This window comes from Lithobates pipiens, unplaced genomic scaffold (assembly GCF_037356315.1).
Source record: "Lithobates pipiens isolate NorthernLeopardFrog02 unplaced genomic scaffold, aLitPip1_a1.2 Scaffold_22, whole genome shotgun sequence".
Classification (NCBI taxonomy): domain Eukaryota; kingdom Metazoa; phylum Chordata; class Amphibia; order Anura; family Ranidae; genus Lithobates; species Lithobates pipiens.
The window spans coordinates 55,209,992-55,219,939 of record NW_027507784.1 but is presented as its reverse complement, the minus strand read 5'-3'; the positions used below and the strand labels follow the sequence as shown (position 1 = coordinate 55,219,939).

Genomic DNA, 9,948 nt, shown 5'->3' with positions numbered 1-9,948 from the left:
ATTTGAATCTGCAGTGGATTGGTGCAAGCGGCATTTAGCAGCACTGAACCAAGCTACAGAGGAAAGGAAGCCAACCCTCAGTGCAAGGGGAAAGCCGCTGGATGTCCATAATTGGAAGAGGGCTGTTGTTGCCCCTGGCAAAGCTGCTGCAGTTAAAACCGCTATTGTGAAAGATGTGAATGTGTCACAGCATGAGACGGGATCCAGCAGAGAGAAGCCCATGCTATATGCAAGGAGCGAGGCTGATCAAAGGCTGAGGATGAGAGTGGTTGCCCATAGCAACGCAGAGGAAGCCAGTCGGGCTGTCTCTGTACCATGGGCTAATAAGTCTAATAAGGATCGTGGAAAGTGGCTTAAGGAGGAGCCAATTTATCATGTTGGAGAGAGCCAGCAAAGTTCTGCTGGGAGAGTGCGGTCTCCCATGGCAACCGGAGTGAAATTTATGCCTGGAAGGAGCTGCAGTAGAGGTTTGGTTCAGCGTCCCCACAAAGAGGCCTGTGCATTCCGGCCAGCTGGGAATCACCAAGAGAGAATCGCTTTGGAAAAAAATCGTCCAGTACCACGCCTGGAATGTGGCCAGCTGGGGCATGGCATGTTTTCTTGCCCTAGGTTATGGAATACGGCTGGAGATAATGTTGCTGAGAAAAAAGTTTTGTCTGTAGGCCCAGATTCCGGTGAAAATATGTTTGCAGTCACCCCTAGCAACAAGAAGTTTCCTGTTGTGCCTGCAGGGGGTGCTAAACGGTGGGAGATGCCTGCTGTAGTTTCATCCCATGGCCACCAGGAGGAGTTGGCCAGTAAAAGTGCAGCAGAGGACTGGTGCATAAGACGACGTACTCAAATGAAGATGGTGACCCCAACTACTGCGGTGGGTAAGACTGTCTTTAATGAAATGATGGCTGGAACTGCTGATTTCATGTGTAAAAGGACTGGTTACGAGACTGTCCATGATGATGTGAGAGTGACACCAGTTAGTGGGGCCACTGAATGTGCACTTGAGAATGACTTTTCCCTATATAGTGGGAATGCAAGGGTTAAAATCCAAATAGAACCTATAAGGTAAATGAGGGAACCATCTTGTTAGAAGACATCCATTTTGGGTATTGGAAAATTACTGTTAGCATGACATAGAAATCTATTGCTTAAGGTCATATGTGTTTTTTACTTGTACAATGTATTTTATCACAAGGTTAGTTATCTGTTCAGAACAGTTGGATGTGGTTAAGCTACTTCCTTTTAAGAGCAGAAGTAACTTTATGGCGTTAGACCACAGGCCTATCTTGGATTACATCTAAGAAACATTCTAAACTGTGAATATATATATTTAGCTTTTTGTTTCTAGGCAGAAATTGTTTGTACAAAAAACCATGATGACGTAGTAAAATATACTATCTTGCATATTTTATGTGGCAGTCCCTGATTGGTTAAACCACAGGGCTGTCCTTCTGTTCAAACTAAATAAAATTGTTGTGTGTGCTTCAATAGGCACATTCATTATTCACGTACAATAGCGTGTATGTGTAATGTTTTGTCCACCGGTGAAAGGGACCTCCGCTCTTCAATCCTAGCCTAGGCTACCAGGGGTTACTTACAGAAGCCGAGCAACCTAACAGTTTTGGTACCAGCAAAGTGGGGTTCGTCTCGTCTTGCGACAGGTAAGTCACTTTACTCTTTTTTACCTGATTGGTGAATGGTGTAAACACTTACTCTGTCCGGGCGGCCGCTACGAACTTAGTTTAAAATTAAAAGAAGTAACTGTGCCTTCGCGATGAACTAGGCTGGTTCCTCGGGAGGTTAAAAGGGCTCGCAAGGAATTTATAGGTTTAGGGGAGTCCGACTAGGTTGGTCTGACTTAAAACTATTGGTGATAGTATTTTTAACACGGGAAGTAGTAGATTACGCCCGTGACAAAGGGATTGGTGGAGTGGACGCCCATTTGAAAAATTTTTTTTTTTTTAAAAAAAAAGGTGCACTATAAATTGATAAATGTATTGCAATACGGTTATTTCATGTCTTAAAGTATATTAAGAATATGTCTGTTTCTCTCTAGGTACACGTGTAAGTATATAGAGTATAAGTTTTAATATAGAGTATAAGGAAAATAATTGTTGTTGTTTAAATAAGTGCAGAATATGAGGAGCCCTCTTGTAGTGACATAGTATCCGCCTGCCCCCATTGCACGTTAGGTCTACTCTTCCTAAGAATAGATGACAAGTGGATTTTACTGACCACCAGACCAGGGGGGTTCTCTTGCAGACTTGGTGTAAGAGGGGTATATCCCGCCACCAGGAAAGATTTACCCTTCATCGTATATTAAGGGTAAATCTTCATAGTTTTATATAAGTCCATCTGCCCCAAAAAAAGATCAGGGATCCTACTCCCAGACCAGAGACCGGATTGTTGGACAAACCGGGTGTTATCACCTGTGTCCTGCCACTAGACACACACTGCCCAGACTACTAGATGGGGAATACTGCAGCAACCCAAGCCATGGCCACCCCATCACCCTATGAATTTGTCAGTAATATGATCCCTGGCCCCCAGGTAGAACCATTTTGGACACAAGTCCGAGAAAGGTGTCAGCAATTGGGGATACATGACCCAGGGCCATATGGTCCTTGTACTGAGGAAGACTGGCAAGAAGTCAGTAAAATTTGTCAGGTACATAAGCATTCTTATCCTCCCTGCAAAGGGGCTGACCCACAATACATGAAGGATTGTTTCTGTGCATGGAACAAATGCCTTGGAAAATATAGGCAATTGTGGACAGCAAGGACATTGGAAATCCCAGTGCCCTTATAGGACTGGACAGATTAGAGCAAGAGGCAGAGGCAGGGGATTTAACCCCCAGACCCGCCCACAGTATCCCCGTTATCTGCCATACCAGAACCCTCGTCAACCACTACCCCAATATCCTACACAGCCACAAATAATGCACCGAGGGAAACTCTGTTGGTATTAATGGGACACCTGTCACCCATCCCATCACTCCACCACTGACTGTAGCCACTCCAGAAGGACAGAAATTATGTACCCAAACTTTTGCCGTCTTGTCCTCATGCCCTGTGCCCCGTATGGGACGGGACCTCTTGGCACAACTGTGTATTACCATTAAGTTTAATAAAGAAGGTTCCTATACCGCTAGTTCACCATTATGTGACTTACATGGCCCTAAGCGACATGCACACAGAGGGTTCCCAAAAAGACATGCACACAGGAGTTTCTTTCTAATGATACCTTCCTCCCTTGACCATCACTCAATTTGGGCAGAAAACAAAGGTAGTGTGGGCTTTATTAATTGCACACCATATGCACCCCAAATGCGATCAGATGCAGGGATACAATATCAAAAACAGTATCCCCTACCCCCAGAGAAAGTCCAAGGCATCTCCCCTCAAATTAATGATTACATATCAAAAGGTATCCTGAGACCGATCATCAGTCCCTGGAACACGCCCATTTACCCCGTAAAAAAGGCCAGTGGGGAGTGGAGACTTGTACAAGACCTCAGAGCAGTAAACAAACAAGTGATTCCCCTCCCACCCCTAGTCTCAGACATCACTTTTATTTTCTCATGCATACCGGCAGACTCTCTATGCTACACAGTAATTGATTTAGCGAATGCTTTCTTTAGCATTCCCATTGCAGAGGAAGCCCAACCTATGTTTGCTTTCTCCTGGGCCGGGGGCCAACTAACCTGGCAAGGGTATGTAGACAGTCCAGCCGCCTTCTCTATGGTACTCAACGAGACTGTCAAGTCTTGGACATCTGAGCGAGGGTCGGTACTGATACAGTATGTGGACGACTTGCTCCTGTGCAGTCGAACTGCTGAAGAATGTGCGGTCGATTCAACATCACTGTTACAACACCTAGCTCACGCCGGGCATCTAGCCTCAAGGAAGAAAATACAATGGTGCCAGCCACAGGTAGAATACCTAGGGTGCATTCTAAAGGAAGGGACAAGGCTAGTGTCCCCCAAACGTGCCGCAGCCCTTCGAGCTCTCAGTCCCCCAAAAGACAAGGCCGCCCTACTCTCATTTTTGGGTGCAATTGTATATTGCCGCCAATGGATCCCTGACTGTTCTCATTATGATAGTATCCTAAGAGAGGCTACTGGCTCGACAGCCCCTAAATTAATAGATTGGACTGAAGACAGACTACAAGCTTTTCAAGCTCTATTAAACAGTCTGTCAAATGCTCCCGCCCTGGGATTGGTAGACTATGGTAAAGCTTTTCAGCTGTACTGTGTAGTTTCAGGAAGCTCTTTTGCCGCCGTGCTAACACAACAGCATGGAACAGGCTACCGCCCTGTCTCCTACCTATCTAAAAAAAACTCCCCATCCAAGTACAGGGAATGCCATTCTGTCTCCAAAATCTTGCTGCCTGTGCAATGGCTGTACAAGATGCAAACAAATTAGTGCTAGGTCACCCATTGACTCTCTATACCACTCATTCAGTCACGCATCTTATTCAGAACATGAATACCCAACATATGACCTCGCAAAGACTTAGTGGTTATGAGATAACACTGATGAACACTGATAACCTCACACTCAAATATGTGCCTGCCAGCAACCCCGCTGTGCGCCTTTTGCATTCCATGTTGCGTTTACCACATGACCCAGACATTATACATGACTGTTCGGAAAAGGTTGCTGCTATTACCAGTCCCAGACCGGATCTCACTGACACCCCTATCTCAGGTGCAGAGGATGTTTTCGTTGACGGTAGCTGCTCACGTCCCTCTGACTCCACCTTTTTAACCGGTTGTGCAGTTGTTCAACTACCAGACATCGTACTGGAGGCAAATTCATTACCTCCTTCTTCAGCCCAGGTAGCAGAGTTAGAAGCCCTCACTAGGGCCTGCATTCTATTCACCGGTAAAGAGGTGAACGTCTACACAGACAGTAGATATGCTTTTGGAGTGGTGCATGATTTTGGTGTGATATGGGCCAATAGAGGTTTTAAAACAGCAGACAACAAAATAATTGCCAACTCTATACAGATTAGTGCTCTCCTCCAAGCCATTCTTCTTCCAAAAAAGGTAGCCATAATTAAAGTAAAGGCACACTCCTCTGACAGCAGTCGTGTTTCAAAAGGGAATGCTCTTGCTGACAGAGAAGCTAAAAGAGCTGCTGCCTTTTCCCCTAACCCACCTGCCCCCACAACAATGTTTTTCAAGGAACACTTCGCAGCACCTACAGTGGTGTGAAAAAGTGTTTGCCCCCTTCCTCATTTCCTGTTCCTTTGCATGTTTGTCACACTTAAGTGTTTCGGAACATCAAACCAATTTAAACAATAGTCAAGGACAACACAAGTAAACACAAAATGCAATTTGTAAATTAAGGTGTTTATTATTAAAGGTGAAAAAAAATCCAAACCATCATGGCCCTGTGTGAAAAAGTGATTGCCCCCCTTGTTAAAACATACTATAACTGTGGTTGTCCACACCTGAGTTCAATTTCTCTAGCCACACCCAGGCCTGATTATTGCCACACCTGTTCACAATCAAGGCATCACTTAAATAGGAGCTGCTTGACACAGTAAGGTCCACCAGAAGATCCTTAAAAGCTACACATCATGCCGAGACCCAAAGAAATTCAGGAACAATTGAGAAAGAAAGTAATTGAGATCTATCAGTCTGGAAAGGGTCATAAAGCCATTTCCAAAGCTTTGGGAATTCAGCGAACCACAGTGAGAGCCATTATCCACAAATGGCGAAGACATGGAACAGTGGTGAACCTTCCCAGGAGTGGCCGGCCGCCCAAAATTACCCCAAGAGCGCAGCGACGACTCATCCAAGAGGTCACAAAAGACCCCACAACAACGTCCAAGGAACTGCAGGCCTCACTTGCCTCAGTTAAGGTCAGTGTTCATGCCTCCACCATCAGGAAAAGACTGGGCAAAAATGGCCTGCATGGCAGAGTTCCAAGGAGAAAACCACTGCTGAGCAAAAAGAACATCAAAGCTCGTCTCAATTTCTCCACAACACATCTTGATGATCCCCAAGACCTTTGGGACAACATTCTGTGGACCGATGAGACAAAAGTGGAACTCTTTGGAAGGTGTGTGTCCAAGTATATCTGGCGTAGAAGGAACACTGCATTTCATAAAAAGAACATTATACCAACAGTAAAATATGGTGGTGGTAGTGTGATGGTCTGGGGCTGTTTTGCTGCTTCAGGACCTGGAAGACTTGCCGTGATAAAAGGAACTATGAATTCTGCTGTCTACCAAGAGATCCTGAAGGAGAATGTCCGACCATCTGTTCGTGTACTCAAGCTGAAACGAACTTGGGTTCTGCAGCAGGACAATGATCCTAAACACACCAGCAAGTCCACCACCGAATGGCTGAAGAAAAACAAAATGAAGACTTTGGAGTGGCCTAGCCAAAGTCCTGACCTGAATCCTATTGAGATGTTGTGGTATGACCTTAAAAAGGCCGTTCATGCTCGAAAACCCTCTAATGTAACTGAATTAGGACAATTCTGCAAAGATGAGTGGGCCAAAATTCCTCCAGGACGCTGTAAAAGCCTCATTGCACGTTATCGCAAACGCTTGGTTGCAGTTGTTGCTGCTAAGGGTGGCCCAACCAGTTATTAGGTTTAGGGGGCAATCACTTTTTCACACAGGGCCATGATGGTTTGGATTTTTTTTCACCTTTAATAATAAACACCCTCATTTACAAATTGCATTTTGTGTTTACTTGTGTTGTCCTTGACTATTGTTTAAATTGGTTTGATGTTCCGAAACACTTAAGTGTGACAAACATGCAAAGGAACAGGAAATGAGGAAGGGGGCAAACACTTTTTCACACCACTGTAACTTTAAAACTGTCATAGCACAGATGCAATCAATGGCCACAGAAGATGATGTCCATTTTTGGACAAAGGAAGGATTGACCAAAGACCCTGAAGGTCTTTGGTCAAAAGAGGGGAAGATCCACATGCAAGAACAAAATTATCACCCTTTGAGGTCCTCATGGGAATCCCCGCAAACATAGAATTACCCCCATTAGACCAAGACACTGATATTGACATTTATTCCCAACAGGAAATGTACGTGAAAAACCTGGTAAGTATGCTTCATGAAATAAACGAACAAGTTTCTGTCACCTTTTTTCCCTCTTCCCACAGAACCAACGCATCCCTTCATCCCTGGGGATAAAGTGCTGATCAAACAATTAGCACAAAGAAAGAGTATCGGACCGGCTTTCTCAGGACCATGGAAGGTGGAAAAGGTATCCAGGACCGCAGTGTTAACAGACCTAGGAAACACCTGGATCCACGCCAGCCGTCTTAAAAAGTGTCCCCAGCTTCCCTCGACTCCAGAGCCCCTGGCAGTGACAGAGAGCAGCAACTCCCAAGAACAAGATCTACAAGAAGTTCAGAGAGGCATAGAACAAATTTCCCTGGAAGATCCCACACCCCCTCAAAAGGACAAAACAGAGCCAACAACTGCCGGGATGAGAAACGAAGAAGAAGAACAGAACTCTTAGATAACAAATAATCAGAACTTTAAAAAAAGATGCTTTCTCCATCAGTGTCAGGGAAGGCTGTATGCCTTTGGGGTAGTCTGGTACTATTTGTATTCCTGCCCACATGGTTGATAGCTAACTGTATATATCATCCAGAAGATTTAGGTTTATTAAAAGGGATATGTGGACCACCTAAGATGAATAATACCCCCGGCCAAAGACATAGTAGAAGTATTGTACCCGTTAATGAGTCACCTAAGGGACTGACTAACAAGATGTTACTACTAAAATTCAAATATAGCTATGCTCAAAAATCTGGTTTTGAGAAATGCTGGATTTGCAGCAAGCTACATCCCAGTACAGCTAGAATCCCTCTCATGGCAGTCCCCTTGAATTTTACCCCCCTCCTTAATGGAACACCCCCTATCGTCCTAACGAATGTTACTAGGACCCGTCCAAATAAAACCCTCACTTTCCAAATTATAGGTAGAAGCCACTTCCCAGACTGGTGTTTCCGACTGGGAAACACCACAGATGGAGCCGAGGTTTGCAAACAAGCAAAACTTAACATTTCAATGACATCATTTAACAGTCCTTCTTTCTTCCATACTTCAGATCCCACCCTAAATGCCACCTTTTTAGACTTTCTTAGCTCCAGTACCAAGACTACAATACACCAATTAATGTCAATTCTGGTGCTCTCTGGCCTTTCTGATACTCTTAGGAACGTGTTCCATAAACGACCCCTAGCTCTAGGAAATACCATATATATATGCTGCGGCAAACTCTGTCACCCCTGGATCCCAACCAAACCCCAGGGGTGGTGTTACCTTGCAGCCCTGGTTCCTATCATGGGGGTATTAGGGGATAACAAGGGAAGTCACCTCCTTGAAGCCAGCATGCATCCTAGATATCCCCTTAGACACCGTAATAAACGAGAATTGTTTTTAGGAAAAGATATGGCCTGGGCATGGTTCCCTTCCTGGACAGGGTGGGGAATTGACCTAATGAAAAGATTAAATAATTACACTGGCATAATTGATGAGATTCTGGAGGAAAATTCTGATGACATAACCAAACTAAATCTAGAAACTAGGGCAATTAGGAAGCAACTAGAACTACATGAGTTGGCGATAGAAAGTATGAGTGCAGCCCTTACTGGCCTCTGTGAGACTACTGAGGATTATGAGTGCTGTACCTGGATTCATAATACCAGCATCGAAGTCCCAGACTACTATGACGTTATTGCCCAACACAGGGAAGAGGTAAATAAACTACAGAAAGAGGCAAGGAACAAGGAAAAAACTGGGATCCCTTCTCGAGCAGTTTTAGTTTTGGGGGATTAATATCTTGGCTCCGAAATGCTGCCATGACAATTGTCACTGTGATTCTCTTCATTCTATTTTTATATGCCTGTTATAAGATAATCAAATGTTTATGTAAAAAGGGAAACACGGTCGCTCCGAAGGATCTGAAACTCACTTCCATTGTTAAGGATCCAACGGTATGGTATAGAAACCAAGAGCATAAGGGTTCGGAGTATGAAGCCTGTGCTTTTAAATTAGAAAAGGAATGATCATTATGTAAATCACAGAATGATCAAAGGAAGGATTATAAGGTAAATGAGGGAACCATCTTGTTAGAAGACATCCATTTTGGGTATTGGAAAATTACTGTTAGCATGACATAGAAATCTATTGCTTAAGGTCATATGTGTTTTTTACTTGTACAATGTATTTTATCACAAGGTTAGTTATCTGTTCAGAACAGTTGGATGTGGTTAAGCTACTTCCTTTTAAGAGCAGAAGTAACTTTATGGCGTTAGACCACAGGCCTATCTTGGATTACATCTAAGAAACATTCTAAACTGTGAATATATATATTTAGCTTTTTGTTTCTAGGCAGAAATTGTTTGTACAAAAAACCATGATGACGTAGTAAAATATACTATCTTGCATATTTTATGTGGCAGTCCCTGATTGGTTAAACCACAGGGCTGTCCTTCTGTTCAAACTAAATAAAATTGTTGTGTGTGCTTCAATAGGCACATTCATTATTCACGTACAATAGCGTGTATGTGTAATGTTTTGTCCACCGGTGAAAGGGACCTCCGCTCTTCAATCCTAGCCTAGGCTACCAGGGGTTACTTACAGAAGCCGAGCAACCTAACAGAACCTGTGTTGATGTCTAAAAGTGTTGTGTCTAATGACTATCAGGCTCAAGTTGACCATGGGCTAGGACAGCCTACAAATGCGAAAAATGCTATAAGTGTTACTGTTAATGAAAAGTTTAATGCTGTTGGGAAAACTTTTGCTCTGAAAGAACCTGGGGTTATCAAAAATGGGCCGTTGCCTGTAGCAACTGGTGGTAAGACAGCACAGTTGTCCACAGGAATCTCCAGGGAACTTCATGTGTTGGAGTCAGAGGTTGCCCTGGACAACTGCGATGTCACTCTGGTGGGACAGAATGGA

At 44.0% G+C, this 9,948-nt stretch overlaps 1 long non-coding RNA gene across 1 annotated transcript; it reads left to right on the top strand.

Moving 5' to 3' along the window:
* Nucleotides 1-1,059: 1,059 nt before the first annotated feature.
* LOC143923762 (uncharacterized) lies at nucleotides 1,060-9,518 on the top strand. Its single transcript, XR_013261779.1, has 2 exons — nucleotides 1,060-1,655; nucleotides 7,137-9,518. It is a non-coding gene; the product is annotated as an uncharacterized LOC143923762 (long non-coding RNA).
* The last annotated feature ends 430 nt before the right edge of the window (nucleotides 9,519-9,948 follow it).